Source organism: Saimiri boliviensis, chromosome 4 (assembly GCF_048565385.1).
Source record: "Saimiri boliviensis isolate mSaiBol1 chromosome 4, mSaiBol1.pri, whole genome shotgun sequence".
In the NCBI taxonomy this organism is placed as follows: Eukaryota; Metazoa; Chordata; class Mammalia; order Primates; family Cebidae; genus Saimiri; species Saimiri boliviensis.
Genome location: NC_133452.1, coordinates 106,633,697 through 106,653,895, shown reverse-complemented (window position 1 = coordinate 106,653,895; position 20,199 = coordinate 106,633,697). Strand labels below are relative to the sequence as shown.

General features: G+C 35.0%; 1 long non-coding RNA gene and 1 pseudogene across 1 annotated transcript in view; both read right to left on the bottom strand.

Moving 5' to 3' along the window:
- LOC141584313 (uncharacterized) overlaps positions 1-20,199 on the bottom strand; it is a 572,289-nt gene that overhangs the window by 29,958 nt on the left and 522,132 nt on the right. The window contains exons 15-16 of the long non-coding RNA XR_012517287.1: positions 13,462-13,687; positions 6,575-6,663 (exon numbers count right to left, since the gene is read on the bottom strand). This is a non-coding gene — a long non-coding RNA (uncharacterized LOC141584313). The remainder of the gene's footprint in view (positions 1-6,574; positions 6,664-13,461; positions 13,688-20,199) is intronic.
- Positions 7,472-9,737, bottom strand: LOC101049542 (Y-box-binding protein 1 pseudogene; annotated as a pseudogene).

Here is a 20,199-nt window from a genome sequence, read left to right as displayed (position 1 = left end):
GTTCAGAGCTGGGCATGGTGGCTCATGCCTATAATTTCAGCACTTTGGGAGTCTGAGGTGGGTGGATCACTTGAGGTCAGGAGTAGAAGAAGAACCCGATCAACATGGTGAAACCCTATCTGTACTAAAAATACAAAAATTAGCCAGATGTGGTGGCCAGCACCTGTAATCCCAGCTACTCAGGAGGCTGAGGCAGGAGAATCACTACAAGCTGGGAGGAAGAGGTTGCATGAGCCAAGATCATGCTATTGCACTCTAGCGTGGGGGAGAGAGTGAGACTCTGTCTCAAAAATAAAATAAAATATAATCAGTCTTACCATTCATAGTATCATACACAGAAGGACATTACATAATGGTAAAGAGATCAATGCAACAAGAAGAACTAGCTATCCTAAATATATATGTGCCCAAAACAGGAGCACCCAGATACATAATGCAAGTTATTAATGACCTTCAAGGAGATTTAGACTCCCATACAATAATAATGGGAGAATTTCACACCCCACTGTCAATATTAGATAGATCAATGAGAAAAAAAATTAACAATGATATCCAGGAGTTGAACTCAGATCTGGGCCAAGCAGACGTAATAGACATCATCAGAAATCTCCATCCCAAATCCACAGAATATACATTCTTCTCAGTACCACTTCACACTTATTCTAAAATTGACCACCTAATTAATAGTAAAACACTCCTCAGCAAATGCAAAAGAATAGGAATCATAACAAACAGTCACTCAGACCACAGTGCAATCAAGCTAGAACTCAGGATTAAGAAACTCACTCAAAACCGCACAACTACATGGAAACCGAACAACCTGCTCCTGAATGACTACTGGATAAAGAATGAAATTAAGGCAGAAATAAAGATGTTCTTCAAAACCAATGAGAAGGAAGACACAATGTACCAGAATCTCTAGGACATGTTTAAAGCAGTGTCTAGAGGAAAATTTATAGCACTAAATGTCTACAAGATAAATGACAAAAGATCTAAAACTGATAACCTGATATCATGATTAAAAGAACTATAGGTGCAAGATCAAACAAATTCAAAAGCTAGCAGAAGAAAAGAAATAACTAAGATCAGAGCAGAACTGAAAAAAAATAGAGACACACACAAAAAAACTTTCAAAAAATCAGTGAATCCAGGAGCTTGTTTTTTGAAAAGACCAACAAAATAGACCACTAGCCAGACTAATGAAGAAGAAAAGAGAGAAGAATGAAATAGATGCAATAAAAAATGATAAAGGGGATATCACCACTGATCCCACAGAAATGCAAACTACCATCAGAGATTACTAAAAACACCCCATGCAAATAAACCAGTAAATCTAGAAGAAATTGATAAATTTCTGGACACTATATCATCCCACAACTAAACCAGGAAGAAGTTAAATCCCTGAATAGACCAATAACAAAGTCTGTAATTGAGGCAGCAATGAATAGCATACCAACCACAAAAAGTCCAGGACCAAATGGGTTCACAGCAGAATTCTACAAGAGACACAAAGAAGAGCTGGTAACATTACTTCTGAAATTATTCCAAAAAATACAAAAAGAGGGAATCCTTCCTAACTCATTTTATGAGACCAACATCATCTTGATACCAAAACTTAGCAGAGACACGACTAAAAAAGAAAATTTCAGGCCGATATCCATGATGAATATTGATGCAAAAATCTTCAGTAAAATACTGGCAAATCTAATCCAACAGCATATTGAAAGCTTATCCATTGCAATCAAGTCAGTTTTATCCCCAGGATGCAAGGCTGGTTCAACATAAGCAAATCTATAAATGTAATCCAACATATAAACAGAACCAAAGACGAAAAAAAACATGATTATATCAATAGATGCAGAAAAGGCCTTTGAAAAAATTAAACAGCCCTTTATGCTAAAAACTCTTAATAAATTACGTATCAGTGGAATGTATCTCAAAAAAATAAAAGCTATTTATGAAAAACCCACAGCCAATAGCACATTAAATGGGGAAAAACCGGAAGCATTCCCTTTGAAAACTAGCACAAGACACGGATGCCCTCTCTCACCACTCCTATTCAACATAGTATTGGAAGTCCTGGCCAGGGTAATCAAGCAAGAAAAAGAAACAAAGGGTATTCAGTTAGTAAAAGAGGAAGTCAAATTGTCTCTATTTACAGATGACATGGTTGTATATTTAGTAGAACCCATTGTCTCAGCCCAAAATCTACTTGAGATGATAAGCAACTTCAGCAAAGTCTCAGCATACAAAACCAATGTGCAAAAATTACAAGCATTCCTGTATACCAATAACAAACAAACACAGAGTCAAATCATGAGTGAACTCCCATTCACAATGGCAACAAAGAGAATAAAATACCTAGGAATACAACTAACAATGGATGTGAAAGACCTCTTCAAGGAGAACTGCAAACCACTGCTCAAGGAAATGAAAGAGGACACGAACAGATGGAAAAGCATTCCATGCTCATTGTTAGGAAGTATCAATATCATGAAAATTGCCATACTGCCAAAAGTAATTTATGGATTCAGTGCTATCCCCATCAAGCTATCATTGACTTTCTTCACAGAATTGGAAAGAAACACTTTAAACTTCACATGGAATCAAAAAGAATCCACACAGCTAAGACAATCCTAAGCAAAAAGGATGAAGCTGGAGGCATCGTGCTACCCGACTTCAAACAATACTACAAGGCTACAGTATTCAAAACAGCTTGGTACTGGTACCAAAACAGAGATATAGATCAATGGAATAGAACAGAGGCCTCAGAAGTAATGCCATACATCTACAAACATCTGATCTTTGACAAACCAGAGGAAAACAAGCAAATGGGCAAAGGAGTATCTATTTAATAAGTGGTATTGGGAAAACTGGCTAGCCATAGCAGAAAGCTGAAACTGGGTATTTTCTTTACACCTTATACCAAAATTAACTCAAGACAGATTAAAAATTTACACATAAGACCTAATAGCATAAAAAAAAACCTAGTAAAACACCTAGGCAAATATCATTCAGGACATAGGCTTGGGCAAGGACATCATGACTAAAATACCAAAAGCAACGGCAACAAAAGCCAAAATTTACAAATAGGATCTTATTAAACTAAAAAGTTTCTGCAAAGCAAAAGAAACTATTATTAGAGTGAACCAGCAACCAACAGAAAGGGAAAAAATTTCTCCAAGCTACCCATCTGACACAGACCTAATATCCAGAATCTACAAAGAACTTGCAATAATCTACAATAAATAAATAAATAAAAAACAAACAAACAAACAAACAAAAAAAAACGAACAATCCCATCAAAAAGTGGGCAAAAGATATGAACCAACACTTCTCAAAAGAAGAGATTTATGCAAACAACAAACATACGAAAAAATGCTCATCATTACTACTCATTAGAAAAATACAAATCAAAACCACATTGAAATACCATCTCATGCCAGTTAGAATGGTGATCATTAAAAAATCTGGAGATAACAGATACTGGAGAGAATGTGAAGAAATAGGAACGCTTTTACATTGTTGGTGGGGATGTAAATTAGTTCACCCATTGCAGAAGACAGTGTGGTGATTCCTCAAGAATCTAGAACTAGAAATACCATTTGATCCAGCAATCCCATTACTGGATATATACCCAAAAAGTTATAAATCATTTTATCATAAAGAAACATGCACACGTATGTTTATTGCAGCACTGTTCACAAAAGCAAAGACTTATAATCAAACCAAATTCTCATCAGTGATGCACTGGATAAAGAAAATGTGGCACATAGCCATAAAAAGGATGAGTTCATGTCCTTTGCAGGGACATAGGTAAAGCTGGAAACCATCATTCTTTGCAAACTGACACAAAAATAGAAAACCAAACACTGCATGTTCTCACTCATAAGTGGATGCTGAACAATGAGAACACATGGACGAGGGGAACATCACATAGTGAGGCCTGTCAGGAGTTGAGGGGCTAGAGAAGGTATAGCAGGGGGTGGGGAGAAGGGGGAGGGATAGTATTGGGAGAAATACCTAATGTAGATGACAGGGTGATGGATGCAGCAAACCATGGCACATGTATACCTATGTAACAAACCTATATGTTCTGCTATGTACCCCAGAACTTAAGGTACAAAAGCAATTCCAAATTAAAAAAAAATCAAATGTCACATGTTCTCACTCATTAATGGGAGCTAATATTAAGTACACATGGACACAAAGAAGGCAACAACAGACACTGGAGCCTACTTGAGGGTGGAAGGTAGGAGGAGGGTGAGGATTGAAAAACTACCATCGGGTATTGTGCTTATCACCCGAGTGACAAAAAGTCTGTACACCAAAGCCCCACAACGTGCAGTTTACCTATGGAACACACCTGCAAATATACCCCTGAACCTTAAAAAAAAAAGTATCATATGCAAAGAAAGAAGCTATTTGCCTATTTTTCATGAACCCATAATTATTCAAAATCATAGTTTTCCTTTTGTTAAAAATATGTTTTCTTGATAAAGAATTTTCTTAGACTAACTTATTTTTCAATGGGAAAATTCAAGCATATATCACTACATAACTTCTTTTATTTTTGCAGATAAGAGAAAAACTTCATTTTGGGAGAGACGTTTCTAAGAATATTTTGTACATGTCCAACTTTATCTTAAATTTATGTATTAATCAATGCAAATAAAGCAAGTTCTAAGAAGGCAGTGACAACTTGAACATGTTTTGTGGGAAATGTTTAAATGAAATTAGGCTTTTTGAGTGTTTGCAACTTTGCTAGAAAATAATATTTTATTGTTTAATTTTTTGCACATACATAAGCATATTTTCAGCCAAGAGTCTTTTCATCATCACTGTTCACTAATGTATTTGTTATCAAGGCCTGTTCATAAACTGGATCAGTAAACAACCAGTGCAAAAATTCACTGGAGGAAGAGAGATATTTATTTTTGCCATGACATGAATAAGAAAGAATATAGAAAGACAAATGCCTGGGGTTAGAATAACTTTGGAAATGCCAAGCCCCAGCTCAATTCTGATGTTTACTATGTTATGTTTATCATTGCATTTCGCTTTTTTTTTTTTCAGAATTCTTTCTTGATAGTGATGATTATCAACTCACTGTTATAAATTGTCTAAACAACTAATCGCCTTATTTATATCTATTATGTATGTCATTTATCTATTTTTTTTGGTAAATGATATGGTCATTTAAATTGGAAACCCAGGAAAACCAACAAACTCTTAAAATTAATTATATATTAATAAAGTGGACAAAAACGCATTCAACATTTACCAAAAAAGTTTCTTTTACCTTAGCAATAATCAACTAGAAAAGTAACAGAAGAAAAGATAAATATTGCAAGAGCCAAAAATAAGTCTACTAAGTATTTGGTGTTCAGCAATTACCAAAGAATGCCACCAATGCCATGGAGAATGTTTTAAAATTGTATTAAAATATAATAAAAGATATGAATATAGGAAGAGTTTTATCATGGAAAAGTTTTTTATCACAGAAAAGTTTTTATCATGGAAAAGTTTTCCATGAATGGAAAGACACTCATTCTCCTTAAAATTATCTGTAAATTCAATGTAATTCCAAAAAAGTTCCAGTCATATTTTGCATAAATATATTCCCATATATTTGCCAGTTAGCTTTCTTTTCTCTCTGTGTGTTTCTCCACAGTCTCACATATGATATAGATTTTGAAGCATTGTTGGTGCAGCCATTTGAAAAATAATATGGAAGCATATAGTAAAATTAAATGTTTGTTTTCCAGCATTCTACTCTGAAAATGTAGCCCAGAGAATTGTTCATGCTAGTCTTCAAGGAGACGTGCATGAGATTCTTCTAAGCTGAGTACTGTTAGTGAAAGCAAAGAATTAGAGATGGGCTAAACATTACTGAAATGATTTATATTTAATTAATTGTGACTCTGCAATGTGCACTAAATACATAGCAGTCAAAAGCAATGAACTATATGCATAAGAGCAACGTGACTAAATATAAAAAAGGAATGTTGACTCCAAATGTGAAAAAGAATATCTATAATATTACATGAGCTATTAAAATGCCATAGACACAAATAATTTATTATCTGTTCTGGAATACATAACTATGAAAACAAATAATCGAGAGACACAGACAAACTTCACTGAAGTTGGTACCTGTTGAGGGAGGTTGATAAGACTGGGATTGAGAAAGGAGAGGGAATATTCAGTTTCAAGCAGGAGCCAATGACCTGCATGGCATGGACTGAGTAACATCATCACTTGAGGCTCAGACTTAAAAATCTTAAATAAATGAATAATACATTAAAAATATGTTTTTAAAAGTTTGTTATGTAGATTGGAAAAGTTTTTATTTTTATTATTTGATAAGTATTTCTAGTATGAAATAGAGCAAATGACTACATTTGGGGAAAATTAAATCTTTATATTTAATTTTTATAAAATATCACTCAGCAAAACTGATTCAAGAAGAAATTATTACATAACACCTAAAAATAAAAACAGCGAAACCTTCAGAAATATAAAACTTTAAGACATTATAGTAATGTCTTAAATGTCTAACAAGATTTCGTACCATAAAGATGTCGTTCTCTCCAAACTGATGAATAAATTTAATGTAATTCAAATGAGATTGTTTGATGACTAATGACAATACAAGTACTCCTGAAAAAGAAAAATAGGAACAAGTTATAAAGCTCATTAAGTCCATGACATATTGGCACAGGAATAGAGAAGTACAAACTGAATGGAATAGAGATATAGGAACAGTTTTACATTTGACACATAGGAAAGATGGCTTTGAAGAACACTTGGGAGTGGATCAACCAGAAAACAAACGGTGCCAGGCCAATTGTATATCCATTAATAAATAAACAAAATGGGCTTCCTAACTCACACCATACATCAAAATTACTTCTTCATATATTCAAAGTTTTAATGTTATGTTAAATTAGTAAATAAAAAAGAAGGGAGAAAATTAAATGAGCTAGCACTTCATAGAAAAGGAAATGACTACCCATTCATATATAAAAGGTATTAAACTTTATTAGAAACCACTGAAATTGTAAAACATCCATATTATAATAATATTTAGTACACACTAATGTTGTGCAAAAGTAAAGGCATCCGATAGTTTTAAAAATCGAGTGGAGACTTTTATGCCATGTTGATGACAGTACATTTTGGTATCAAATTGGAAACAATTTTTCACCCTGTTAAAATTGGGGATCCTCCCTTTATCTATAGCAATTTTATTGTGAAACATATGCAAGAGATTCTGGAAGATGCATTAAGAAACCCACCCAAGAATGTTCATTGCAATATTGTTCACAATTGCAAAATCTGAAAATATCTCAAAGTTCCCTGAACAGGAGATGGATAAATAAAACTGCATCTTCTACAGAATAAAATATTACAGAAGAGTGCAAGTAGGTATATATGCCTATATTAAAACTCATAAAGAAAGAGAAGGAAGATAAGAAGTACCCAGAGAAAAAAAGAAAATTAAAAAACAAAACAAAACAAAACAAAAAAAAAAAAACAAGTCTAAATAGTGGTTATCTTTTGAAAGGAAGCAGGGGACAATGGAATAGGGAATGTGCATGTAAATTTGATGATTTTGATGGTATTCTGTTCCTTGGATTGGATTGTAGGTTTTTATTTTGTAGTTAACTTCCTAGCCTATACATACACACACATATACACACATGCACATACATATATATATACACATACATATGTTCTATGAATGTATATATAGGCTATGTGTGTATATATATGTATATACATATATGTGTGTGTAACTTCATAGCCTATATACATGCATGTGCACACACACATATACACACATATATACATATATATGTATTGTATATATATATATCCTGCATACTTTATTTTATATAAATTTATACCTTATGCCATGTAAACAATTTAAAAATCATGCAACATGTAATTTATTTTCCCACTCTTAAGCAGTGCCAGCACATAGTAGATTCTTCATACATATTTGATAAACAAAGGATGAACTATTAAATATTTACAGTGAAAAGAAAAAGACTTCACAATACTTCTAAAAAAAAAAAAAGGAAGGCAATATATTGTAGAACAATAAAGCATTTTGATTGAGAACAAAGCCCAAGTTAGGACACAAAAGAAAGTACATGATTGACAGGCATCTCTCTTTTTTATTTTTTATTTTTTATTTTTACACAAAGACAATTATTTAAGACCTTTATTAACAGGTGCTTGCAGTTTGTTGACTTTTTTGAAAAAATCAAGTTGTAAACTTTTATTACAAATTAAAAATGAAGTTCTTAAAAATCTCAACTTGACCAGATATGAAACAATTTAAAAACCTTTAAAGGCGTATTGAGAAAAACTAGGCTTTTTTAAAAAACATGTTTGTTATTACCAAAAAGAGACATCTTTAGGTAAAAATAATAAAAACCCTATGCTGCATAGATAATGCAGATGCTTCTATTTATCTCGTCAACGGGCAAAAGCAAGCACTTAAGGTCTTCAGCTCCAATCTTTTGTTCATTTCTTATTGCTGGAATTTCTTATTTCTTCTTGTTGGATGACTAAACCGGATGATGGTAGAGATGGTGATGGTAGAGACGGTAAGCCGGCATTTACTCAGCCCCGCACTGCTCAGCCTCGGCAGCGGACGAATTCCCAGCTGGTGGATCGGCTGCTTTTGTCTCTTTGCCATCTTGTGGTTGAGGGTTTTCTGGGCGTCTGCGTCGGTGATTGAAGTCGCGGAGGGACCGACGTTGAGGTGGCTGCTGACCTTGGGTCTCATCTCCTTGATTGTCTTTCTCCTCTTCATTGCCGTCCTCCCTAGGCTGTCTTTGGCGAGGAGGGCCCCTGCGGAATCGTGGTCTATATCCCCGATACATATTCTGCCTCACTGGTCTACCTTGTTCTCTGCACCCTGGTCGTCAGCACCCTCCATCACTTCTCCCTGCACAGGAGGGTTGGAATAATGTGGTCCACGCCCACAGGGTCTCCGCGTGTAGTCAGGTGGGAACCTTCACCTGCGGCAGGGTCGGCGTTATGGGGCCTGGCCTTCGGGAGCGCTCTCCATCCCTCCTTCTTCTCCCCACTCTCACTACTCTGGAAATGTTGCTGGTAATTGCGTGGAGGACCCCTACGACGTGGATAGCGTCTGTAATGGTTACGGTCTGCTGCGTATTGACTGCCTTGAACTGGAACGCCACCAGGACCTGTAACATTTGCTGCCTCCGCCCCCTTTTCTCCTTCAACAGCATCAGACTCCACAGTCTCTCCATCTCCTACACTGCGAAGGTACTTCCTGGGCTTATTCTTTATGGCAGTCGGGTGTACAGATGCATCTTCCTTGGTGTCATTCCTGTTGATGAAACCATATCCGTTCCTTACACTGAACCATTTTGCTGTTCCCAAAACCTTCGTTGCGATGACCTTCTTGTCCCCGCCAGCAGGCGCCGCCGATGTGAGGCCGCCGGGGCCACCGCTCCCTGCGCCGCTGCCCGGAGTGCCGGGCTTGGTGTCGGCGGCGCTGAGGGCGGGGGCGGCTGCTGGGTCTCGGCCTCGCTGCTCACGGTTGCGGTGATGGTGACTGGGGCCGGCTGCGGCAGCTCTAGGCCGGCGGCCGCGGCGGCGGTGGGGCTACTCAGGGCTCTCTGGGGTCCGCTTTCCGTTCCCGCTACCGATCGAACTCGACAGGCATCTCTTAAACCACTGAATCCATTTAGTCAGATGACACTTCACTTCTAGAGAAAGACTGCTATACAGATCTTCCTATTCATAATTTTAAAATCTCCTTGCAAGGGCAAAAAGACTAAGGCCAAATAGAAATAAGCATCATTAAAATCTAAGATACAGGATTTATTCATAAAATATGTAAGAGGAAATTCAATTTATAAAACAAAATTTTCAGACAAAAGGCCGTAAGTCTTTAGATTCTTTATGAATTTTCAAATACTCTTTTAAGTTACTTGAGAAAAATGCTAAGCATGCTTTTAGTTAGAGCAGAATTCTGTGCAGCAATATATCAATTACCACATTTTAATTTTAGGTTCACAAAGGGAGGTTAAAATTAATTACTGGTTTGTGTGAATGCTACAACTTGTTGAAAGCTGTAAATAAATAATGTTCAACTGATAATTCAAACTTTTATCAAATTGATATATTTCTTTGGGTGGTTTGGCAAATGTGCGACTTTTTGCTTGAAATTCATGGCCAGGTCACAGAATGAGCAAAATTACAGTCTAAAAATATGCTTCTCACGCAAACCACAGCACATGGCTAAGCTTTTCACACAACCCAGAAAAACTGTAGTACATAACGTATTGGTTAAGAGCTCTTCTCCAAAGCCAGACTACTTCAGTCCAAATCCTCATTCTGGAAGAACTCGCTGTATTCATTTGGGTGAGTTAATTAATTCTTTGTTGCCTTAGTTTCCTCATCTGAAAGTGGGAAATAACAGTAACACCTGATTCATAAAGTATTGTGAGAACTGATATCCAATACATGGTAGAAAGTTTTTTAAAATTCTGCAAATATTTTAATGGTGCTATTATAAACAGAAAGAATTTGCCAAAGACCATAAAATACTATCTTCTGAATCTCTATTAATATTCCCAGATACAATGCTTGGCAAATGGTGGATATGTGGTAAAGAATCACACACTAAACATATTTTTGGATATCATTCATCATCAATTTTCCAATGAAAGGTGGAAACCTACCAGCACTGATTGTAAAGAGCAAAACAACACTGAGAGAGAGCTGGGACTGGGGACAGGGCAGGAGTGAGTTGAGGTGCATAGCAGAAAAGTTGTAGACATTCTCCCCTTTCTACCATATTGTCATCTCTACACTTCATGGTGATAAAAGCTAAGAAGCTGTTGGGAAATTTGTTAATGCTTTGATTAATTCAAACAGCATTCACTCAGAAAGTTCTAGACAAGAGACACTGTTCTGTGGTCCGTAAAAAAATAATGTTTCCATTCTCAAACAGTTGTTGCAGAGACAAATAAACAGGCAATCAGAAAAGTATCATTTTTTTAAACAATTTCCCTAAATAATACAATTGTTTTTAACCTGCCAGAAGTAAGGAAATGACTGAATGCTTTCTCTTCTATTATCCCATATCTGGGCAGAGAAACAAATTACTTTATCCTAAAATTTATTTGCACCATGGTGGTGTATGGTAGTGAGACAAAGGGGAAATCTTTCCTTAGAGTTCTGAAGAGCTACCTAAAGAATACAGAAAAGTTGCTTTCACTATAGGCACTTAGGATTTTTCTGGTATAGGATATACTTCTTTATGTTTTCTCTTTTTTAAAAATCATGAATGATCAATTATTAGGGCCAGAGATACTTGTTCATGCTACCTTTCTAGCTAATATGCTGTCACAAAGATTACTTAATGTTGGAATCTGGGTAAAAATTGGGTGACATAAACTCTTCATTTCTTCCACTTAGCACATAGCATACAGAATATTTGTAAGATTAAAACCACATAGTATTAAAAATGTGTATGTGTATACATGTCCAAATGGTATTGACTTAAATGGTATATGCTGCTGGATTAAATTTTAGTGCAAAGTGAATTTAATAGCTGTGATTGCTTATACCATTTCCTGAGGTTGAGCCATTTCTTTTTAAAAAGATCTGACTACTGCAGATATTGAATTCAATGTTTGTTCACTTTTAATGGAGGTTCTACTTCAGTGTCTTTAAAAAGCTATTCCACATGAAAATATCATTGATACCCTACTCTCTTTCTTCTCTGCAGCTACCAACCCAGAAAAGGGGGACATGAAGCAGCTTCCAGAAAACATATACAAGATTAAAATGCTGAAAGCTGCCTTTGCTAATTCGTAGTATGCCATGAAATAATTATGTGTGTGCTAAATGGCACTTTTCACTTTTTGTGTGTGCTTCAACACTCAGTTTTCAGTAGATCATTTAGAGAGGATCAGCATTCTTCAGAAACTAAAAACACAACACAAATCAGGGCAGCATGGCCTGATGGGAAAAGAATGCAGCCCACAAAGGTGGTCTTTGTAAGACCTGAGGACATGCTGGTGTCTGTTTCTGAATTGGCAGGCTCAATGCTTCCCCTAGTGTCTGCTCCTGAAATATCAAACGCATCTGTGTTGCAAAGCAGGACTCAAACATACAAACAGTCTTTTAAGGCACCCAAATAAACTCCAGAACAAGAATTAATTTTACAGATTTCATAAAATCCCTCCTGTAAAGAAGCTTGATGTTGTGCAGTTTTGGTGAAAGCCCATTCAGTTTATTGACCTGTTTATGGGACTAATAACTCCTAAGTTTCAAAGTGATAAATAGAATAATGGAGACCTTGACATTTTCTAGAAATTTATTGAGTTCACTTATTGCATTCTATTGAGTCGTGAGATGTTTTATTAACAGAGGACAACTACAGCATTTTACACTTTTAGTGTTAATTTCTTCAGGTCAATTTTAAAAACAAGTTACTTTGAAGTTTCATAAACTACTTTAAAAGTGACTTTGTTAGTATCTGAAAATATTTTCTACTTGACTAAAATCTTAAGGATTTACACCTTATCTGATTACCACACTGGATTCAATTTTCCATCTTTACCTTGTATAGCAGGCAGCCTGCCAACTTTACCAGTGAACATTAAGTGATCTAAGCTGTCAAGTCTGATTTAAATAAGGGTCTAATTCCAATGGCTAAGTAACCTAGTATTTTAGTTCCGTCTTTCTTTTAAGTTCAATGCTTATGGTGTCATTTTAATTCTTTTTGTCATTTCCAAAAGTTCTTCCTCTCAATTTATAATTACCTTATAATTCCTTAGGTATGTGGAATGGCTAAGGCTATTCCTTAGCCATGTGGAATCTGCTGGAATCTTCGGTGTTAGAATGGTGAGGCAGCACCTAATTTTTGAGGCAATTCAAAATATTTTAAAGCACTAAATTATTCTGCTGCTACTATAACTTTAGCATTTTCTGAAGGAATTCCAGTTTTTTTCCCTTTTTCTTCCCTTTTTTTATCGTGACATGTCAACTTTTTTCGTGTATTTTTAGGTGTGTGTCTATACTATTAGACTTATCATATTCTGTATTATCTTTTTAATGTTTCTGTAATAATGATGTGCTCTACAGTCTCTCTCTATATAAAATATATATAGATATTGTCTATATATGCTGACTGTAGGGTATATCATCATATAAATATAGACAATACATTTACTACATCATTATATATGTGTGTGTGTGTGTGTATATATATATACAGACTGAAGCACATCATATATATATGCATACATACACACATATATTACATATGATACTATATATAGCACATATAATACATATCTAGATAGATAGATAGATAGATAGATAGATTTTGCACTTACGTACTTTCAAGTTATTCTCACTTTTGTCCCTTACTTGCCCCCTCGTTGGTGAATGCCTTACCCAAGTTCATACCACTTTTACACGGCAGGATGGAAACACAGAGTCAGGTCTCTGATTTTAAAGTCTCTGTCTTTTTCTCTTTTACAGATCCAGTTCAAATTCAGTAACAGAGCATAGCTTTTTATGTATGTCTTCTTTTCAGCTTTCAGAATGTAGTGCAAATTTCCAATAGATGCCAGCTGATACCACTAGCTTTCCAAAATGTCCTTCACAGTGGCACATTTGCCTATAAAGAAAAAGTTTTTCTGTTTTTAGCCATCAAGGCAATTGACTTACAAAATTAACTGGCAATAGGTATACATCAACCTTGTGAAAGGAATATATTTTCATACAGAATACGGCAATTGGAAATCCCAAAGTGGACAAAAATCTACATGAATGTCAGCCAATAACTGAGGGTAGAAAAATTGTAACAGTAACTGAAATAAAATGAATTTCTTACTTTTAGCTTACTGGTGCTTGGTGTAGTGGATAAGATAAATGAGGAAATACCACATTGTAAGTGATCAACAGTTGCTCTCTAATACTAACGTCCTTTTCCTTTGTATTTATATGGATAGACTCTATTCCTTTTTTTCTGTGATTTGTTTTCCACAATGAACAATAGAATGGAAATTTTTAAGTATAAATGAATAAGTAACTTATTATCATCATCGTTATTTAGAGACGGGATCTACCTCTGTCACCCAGGCTGGAGTGCAGTGCTTATATCCTAACTTACTGCAGGCTTGAAATCCCGAGCTCAAGTGATCTGGCCTCAGTCAGCCTCCGGAGTAGCTGGGACTACAGGCACACACCACCATGCCCAGGTAATTTAAAAAATATTTGAAGAGCTAGGGATGTCACTATTTTGCCAAAACTGGTCTCAAACTCCTGGCCTTAAGTGCCTCTAGTTCTAATATGCTAATATTTCTATTTTCTAAACTATGTTTCACAGATACATTTGTGCTTAATTTCTTAAACACATTATGCACATTTTATTATTCTATTTTTATTATTATTTAATAAAGATTAGTTAATAGCCGGTGATTACATTTAATTTATTGTCATGTTGAAACATTTTTTCACATTGTATTTTTTTCACTTATTGTTTGCTAAATAAGTAGACTAAGCTAAATTTAACAAGTTGTACACTAAAAGCTAAATCTAACAAGTTCTCAGGAACTGGCAATTCGCCATTGCTTTCTGTGGTTTATTCCTCCTTTGTTTGAATGTAGTTTGAAGGTGTAATAGATTTTGGTCATCTGTGGGAGAAAATAGATTTCAGATAGTGGGACCATATCATTTTTCCTTCAAATAGGGTACCATTGAGAGTAAAAGGAGACACTATATGTAATTAATTCTGGGTAATAGATTTAATCTTTATTTTATGGGGAAAAGTGGGATATAAAATCACTCTATTTTAAAATATGTATTATGTTCTTTTATAACCTTTTCTATTAGCTTCTAGAAAGGCACTAGAGATCCTCTAGTCCACAGATGCCACACTCTTAGAACCATCAAAGAAGAGGTGCTGTCCACATGGTGAAGAGTATGCCAGATTTGGCTTTCAAATAAGCAGACATCAGTTTAAAGAAATGCAAATACAAATTGAAAAAAAAAAAAAGTTAAAGTTAAAGCAATTATATAATAGGCATCAACTTTCACCAATTCTTTGGTTTGCATAATAGAAATCACAAAGTTTGTCACTACTGATAACTGAGTGTTGAGATCAGAGAGAACCTCATAGGATTATCCACTTATTTCGATAGGGTTGAAACATCAAGCAAACCCTGCAACAGCTGACCTTCAAAGATTTGTCTTTTTTAAATGGTAAGACACTTTTATAAGATGCAGCACATACACATGAATATTCTAGAGAGGATAATGCTGGGAATTTTTCACATTACATACCACCATTACAACTATGTGATATCTATGGTATTTCCTTCCAATTTCCTCCTGTGCTGTGGTGACTCTTTCACAGGATACAGCCTGGCAATGGAAGCATCTTTTATTCACAGCTGTAGTTCATGAATGGGAAAAAAATTAAAATTTGTTTCCTCAAAAAGAGTTCTACATTTAAGTGAGGAAAGTGAGTATAAAATGTGTCCCAGATTCAGAGAGGCAGAAAGTTGTTGGTAGTAAGAAATTGAGACAGGAGGGGTGGAGATAAAGTTTTCAAAGTATTGAAAAGGAGAGTGAACACTAGGAGGTTCAGATCAGATATTCAAAATCGTTTAAAACAAGGTAACAGATTCAGTCTACAACTCATAAAAGTATTCACATGTTTCTAGGACCTGCCTACTTGAGCATGTTGGATCAATTTAAATGGATTGGAGCAAATGTGCAGTGATGGTATCTAGAGAATTTAAGTAAGTCAGAATTTAGAAATATGGCAGAGGGTTAAAAAATGATGACATGAGCTTTTTTTCATAGTTTGTTGGCTGCATAAGTGTTTCCTTTAGAGAAGCGTCTGTTCATATGCTTCGCCCACTTTTTGATGGAGTTGTTTTTTCCTGTAAATTTGTTTAAGTTCTTTGTAGATTCTGTATATTAGTTCTTTGTTGGATGGGTAGATTGCAAAAATTTTCTCCCATTCTGTAGCTTGCCTGTTCACTCTGATGACCCAGCAATCCCATTAGTGATTATATACCCAAATCATTATATTATAAAGACACAAATTGTGGCACTGTTTGCAATAGCAAAAACTTGGATCCCATCAATGATAGACTAAATAAAGAAAATGTAGCACATATACTCCATGGAATACTATGCAGCCATAAAAAGGATGAGTTCATGTCCTTTGCATGGACATGGATGAAACTGGAAACCATCATTCTCAGCAAACTAACACAAGAACAGAAAATCAAACATTGCATGTTCTCACTCATAAGTAGGAGTTGAATGATGAGAACTCATGTACAAAGGGAGAGGAACATCACACACCCAGGCCTGCCAGGGGGTGAGGCACTAGTGGAAGGATAGCATTAGGAGAAATACTTATCATAGATGACGAGATGATGGATGCAGCAAACCCCAATGGCACATGTATAACTACATAAGGAACATGTACATTCTGCACATGTACTCCAGAACTTAAAGTATAATTAAAAATAAAAAAAGATTACGTGAATGAGAAATTCATATATTTTGCTTGTATAATAACAAATACAAATAGATTAATCAACTTTTTTTTTTTTGAGACGGACTTTCGCTCTCGTTACACAGGCTGGAGTACAATGGTGTGATCTCGGCTCACCGCAACCTCCGCCTCCTGGGTTTGGGCAATTCTCCTGCCTCAGTCTCCTGAGTAGCTGGGATTACAGGCATGCACCACCATGCCCAGCTAATTTTTAGTATTTTTAGTAGAAACAGGGTTTCACCATGTTGACCAGGATGGTCTCAAACTCTTGACCTCGTGATCCACCCGCCTCGGCCTCCCAAAGTGCTGGGATTACAGGCTTGAGCCACCGCGCCCGGCTGATTAATCAACTTTTAATTACTGTAAAGTAGAATTCAGATATTACATGATTGTTCTTCCTCACCAAAGAAATGGTGGTTACCCTTGTTCATTCTGGTGCAGAAAATTGAAAGCCCCCTCTTTCAAGCCTTTATTATAATGCACAATTACAGCATTTCCAGTCTATTAATTTGGTTTTGCAAAGTGATTTTGGAGAATATTCTAAGAACACTAGTATCATCAATTAGTTTTCTCCCATTCATAAACACTACTGATTTGCATCTACGGCAACTTAGGTTGCAGCTGTGGCTCTAAGATGGTTGCCACAGACAGTATGAGTTACAGCCCCTAGGACCAACTCAACGCTCTTACACACCTTAAATTAATTTCCTGCCTTTGTGTCTTATTTTCTACTTTACCACAGGCTCTTCTTACTAAATTTGTAGTTATTAGGGACTCAATTATTCAAAAGCCCATCCTTAACCTATGATAGCCTGGGAGCCCCTCAACTCTGTTTTGAACCTCTGTCATGCCAATGTCATCTTCTTTTAGTCTTCCAGAAAGTTCTCAAAATGTTCAAATTGCTGATTGCCTCTTTATTTCCTTAACACTATTATTGATTTTATTTTTTTATATTTCAATATTGCAGATTGTTTTAAATAGCTTTTGGGTAGAAGGTAGTATCAAATTGTGGACTTTATTGAACAATCTGACATGGTAACTCTAAAATTTTACAGTTTAAGATATTCTGTTCCTTGGTGATTTGAAAGACTTTTTTTTTTTAAGGCCATCTGGTTGTGATGTTTATTTTGAGGGCAATCATTTAATAATTTTATTTTCACATTTAGCATTCCAGTGGTTTATTCAATTTCCAATTCTCAAGACAATCTTAATAATTTCCATTTTTCTAAAAAATGTGTCAATTTCAGATATATTTATAGAGGAACTGACCTACAGCTGTACATAGTATTCTCTTGCAATTTTTAATCTTTTATTTGCAGGCATAGTCGTTTTTCATTCATAATTAGGTATGTTTATATTTTCCCCTCAAGTAGACTTAAGAAATTTACAAGTTTTCCTAAAATATGATCAGGAATGGATATTGGATTTTGCCAAATTTTTTTCTGTAACTATTGAAATGTTTATTTGTTTTTTGTTTCTGAATTTGTCAATATGGTAAATTGCACTGACTGATTTTCAAATTGCTCACATATTTGTACGAAAATAAATTACTGGACATGAAATTATGTAAAATACAATTTCAGGTTCAGCAAATGCTTCATGAAAAAGTAAATTGATTTAAAAACAATGGATAAAGCAAGCAAGAGGTTTGCCTGGATAGAGTTGTCTGGGAAGGCTTCTCTGAGGCAGTGATGTTTCAGCTGATACTAAATGAAGCACAGATGTGAAGACAGAACATTTCAGACACAGGAAAGATCTAATATAAAAGTTGTGAGGTGAGGCTATGCTTGGCAAAAGTTCAGAGTGCCTGAAGTACAGAAACTAAATATAACTCATACAGCTCTTATGAGGTGGGTTCACATAAGCCCGGTGCTGAGATACAGATTATCTCAGAATGTACTGATCATATTGAGTTTCTAAATGATATAAGCAGATGACTAGACCTTAGTTAGTGATACTCAATTAAAATATTACCCCTAGAAAACCCTGTCTAAGAAGCCAGCCAAACATCTGTAAGCACATTTTTTTCCTTGAGTCCATTTCAAAAAATTGGACTTAAAAGCAACAATAATGTTTTGTGAATTGCAAACTGTACATATAGACATGTAGCCATGTTATAAAACATTAGGCCTGTTATATCCTAGAAAGTCCCTTGCAAAGAACTATTGGCTCTATAATGTGAAGATAGTCTGGAGCCAAAATTAAATAAGAATATTTTCTTTTTAGATTATTAACTTGGCTCTGATTTCTTGTGATAAGATGCCTGATCCTCAAAGTGAAAAATTACTGGACATCTTCAACTTACAATCACACCCTCCAAGAATTAGTATTAATTCAAACCAAGTTGAAATCTATTTTTCAAATTCAGAGCAGAGTAAAAAAAATTAAAACAAAACAGTATATTTCAGTAAAACTGCATTTGGAAGACAATTTGTCCACATTGTCCACTTTTTTCTCTTAATACCACACACAAACTCCCTTTCTCAAATATGTCAGTGATTGTTCCTAGATGGTCTTTCTTAGAAAAATTACTATTGTGTTTCAAAAAATAAATAATGCAAGTAATTAATTCCTTTCCTAGATCATCTATGAAAAGTATATCGTCAGAATTGGCAGACCTATTTTTCTTATCATTCATGAACTTTTTCCCTTGAAATATATGGATGAAGAGAAATAAAAACATATATTCAATGGAAATCTCACTTTTATATCCCATATTAAGATTGCCTATATGAACAATCAAGGTAATTTTATGTGTAAAGTTAAATATAATTATGCATCAGTTTAATTAATTATATATAGGTATATTTTGGAAAATTTAATTCCTAGATTCGCTCTTAAAACACAGAGAAAAAAAACTTTATTAATTCTGCCAAGACAAGTATATTTTATCAGTCTATAAAGACCAAAGAGATTAAGATGGAAATAGGAAGTAATTTAAGAACTTGAGAAGTGAATGAGAATTATAATTAGTGCACTAATAAAAATTAAGATAATCTTTTCATTGCCAAAAGAATAATAGGTAAAATGTTATTTACAGTATTTTGTGTAATGGTGAGATATATATATAAACATACTTGATATACATATATATTTTTTCTTTCTCCATGACCTTCTCTGGTTCCTGATTATAAATTGTAACATGCAACAACCTTTTTTAGGATGGAAAGACTTCAATGCTACTTTTTCAAAGCGCCCCTACTATAGAGATTTACAATTTAATACAGTTATTTATGAATCCCATCGCTGTTTTGGCAAAAGTAAGTCAGAATGGACATAGAACACCTTCATTTCTGTCTCTTCATAATTTAGCACTTGATCCTGGAACAGAAGCTAATTTCCACAGATTTATTGAGGGAAAGCTTAAAGACTGAATATTCAATTGACCTGTGAGATAGTTCAGGCTAATAAATGTCTTTACACTTATGTGGGCTTGCTGATTTTTAACTTATAATATTTTAATTATACATCAAAATTATATTTGTATTTCTTAGACCTAGAAAAACTGCACAGGGCCAGTCCCATGCCTTCCTTCATTTTCAGTTCCTTTCCTCCCTATTTGTACTTCCAGAGGAACTGCTTGTTCCCATAAAATGAGTCAGACCAGATGGGAA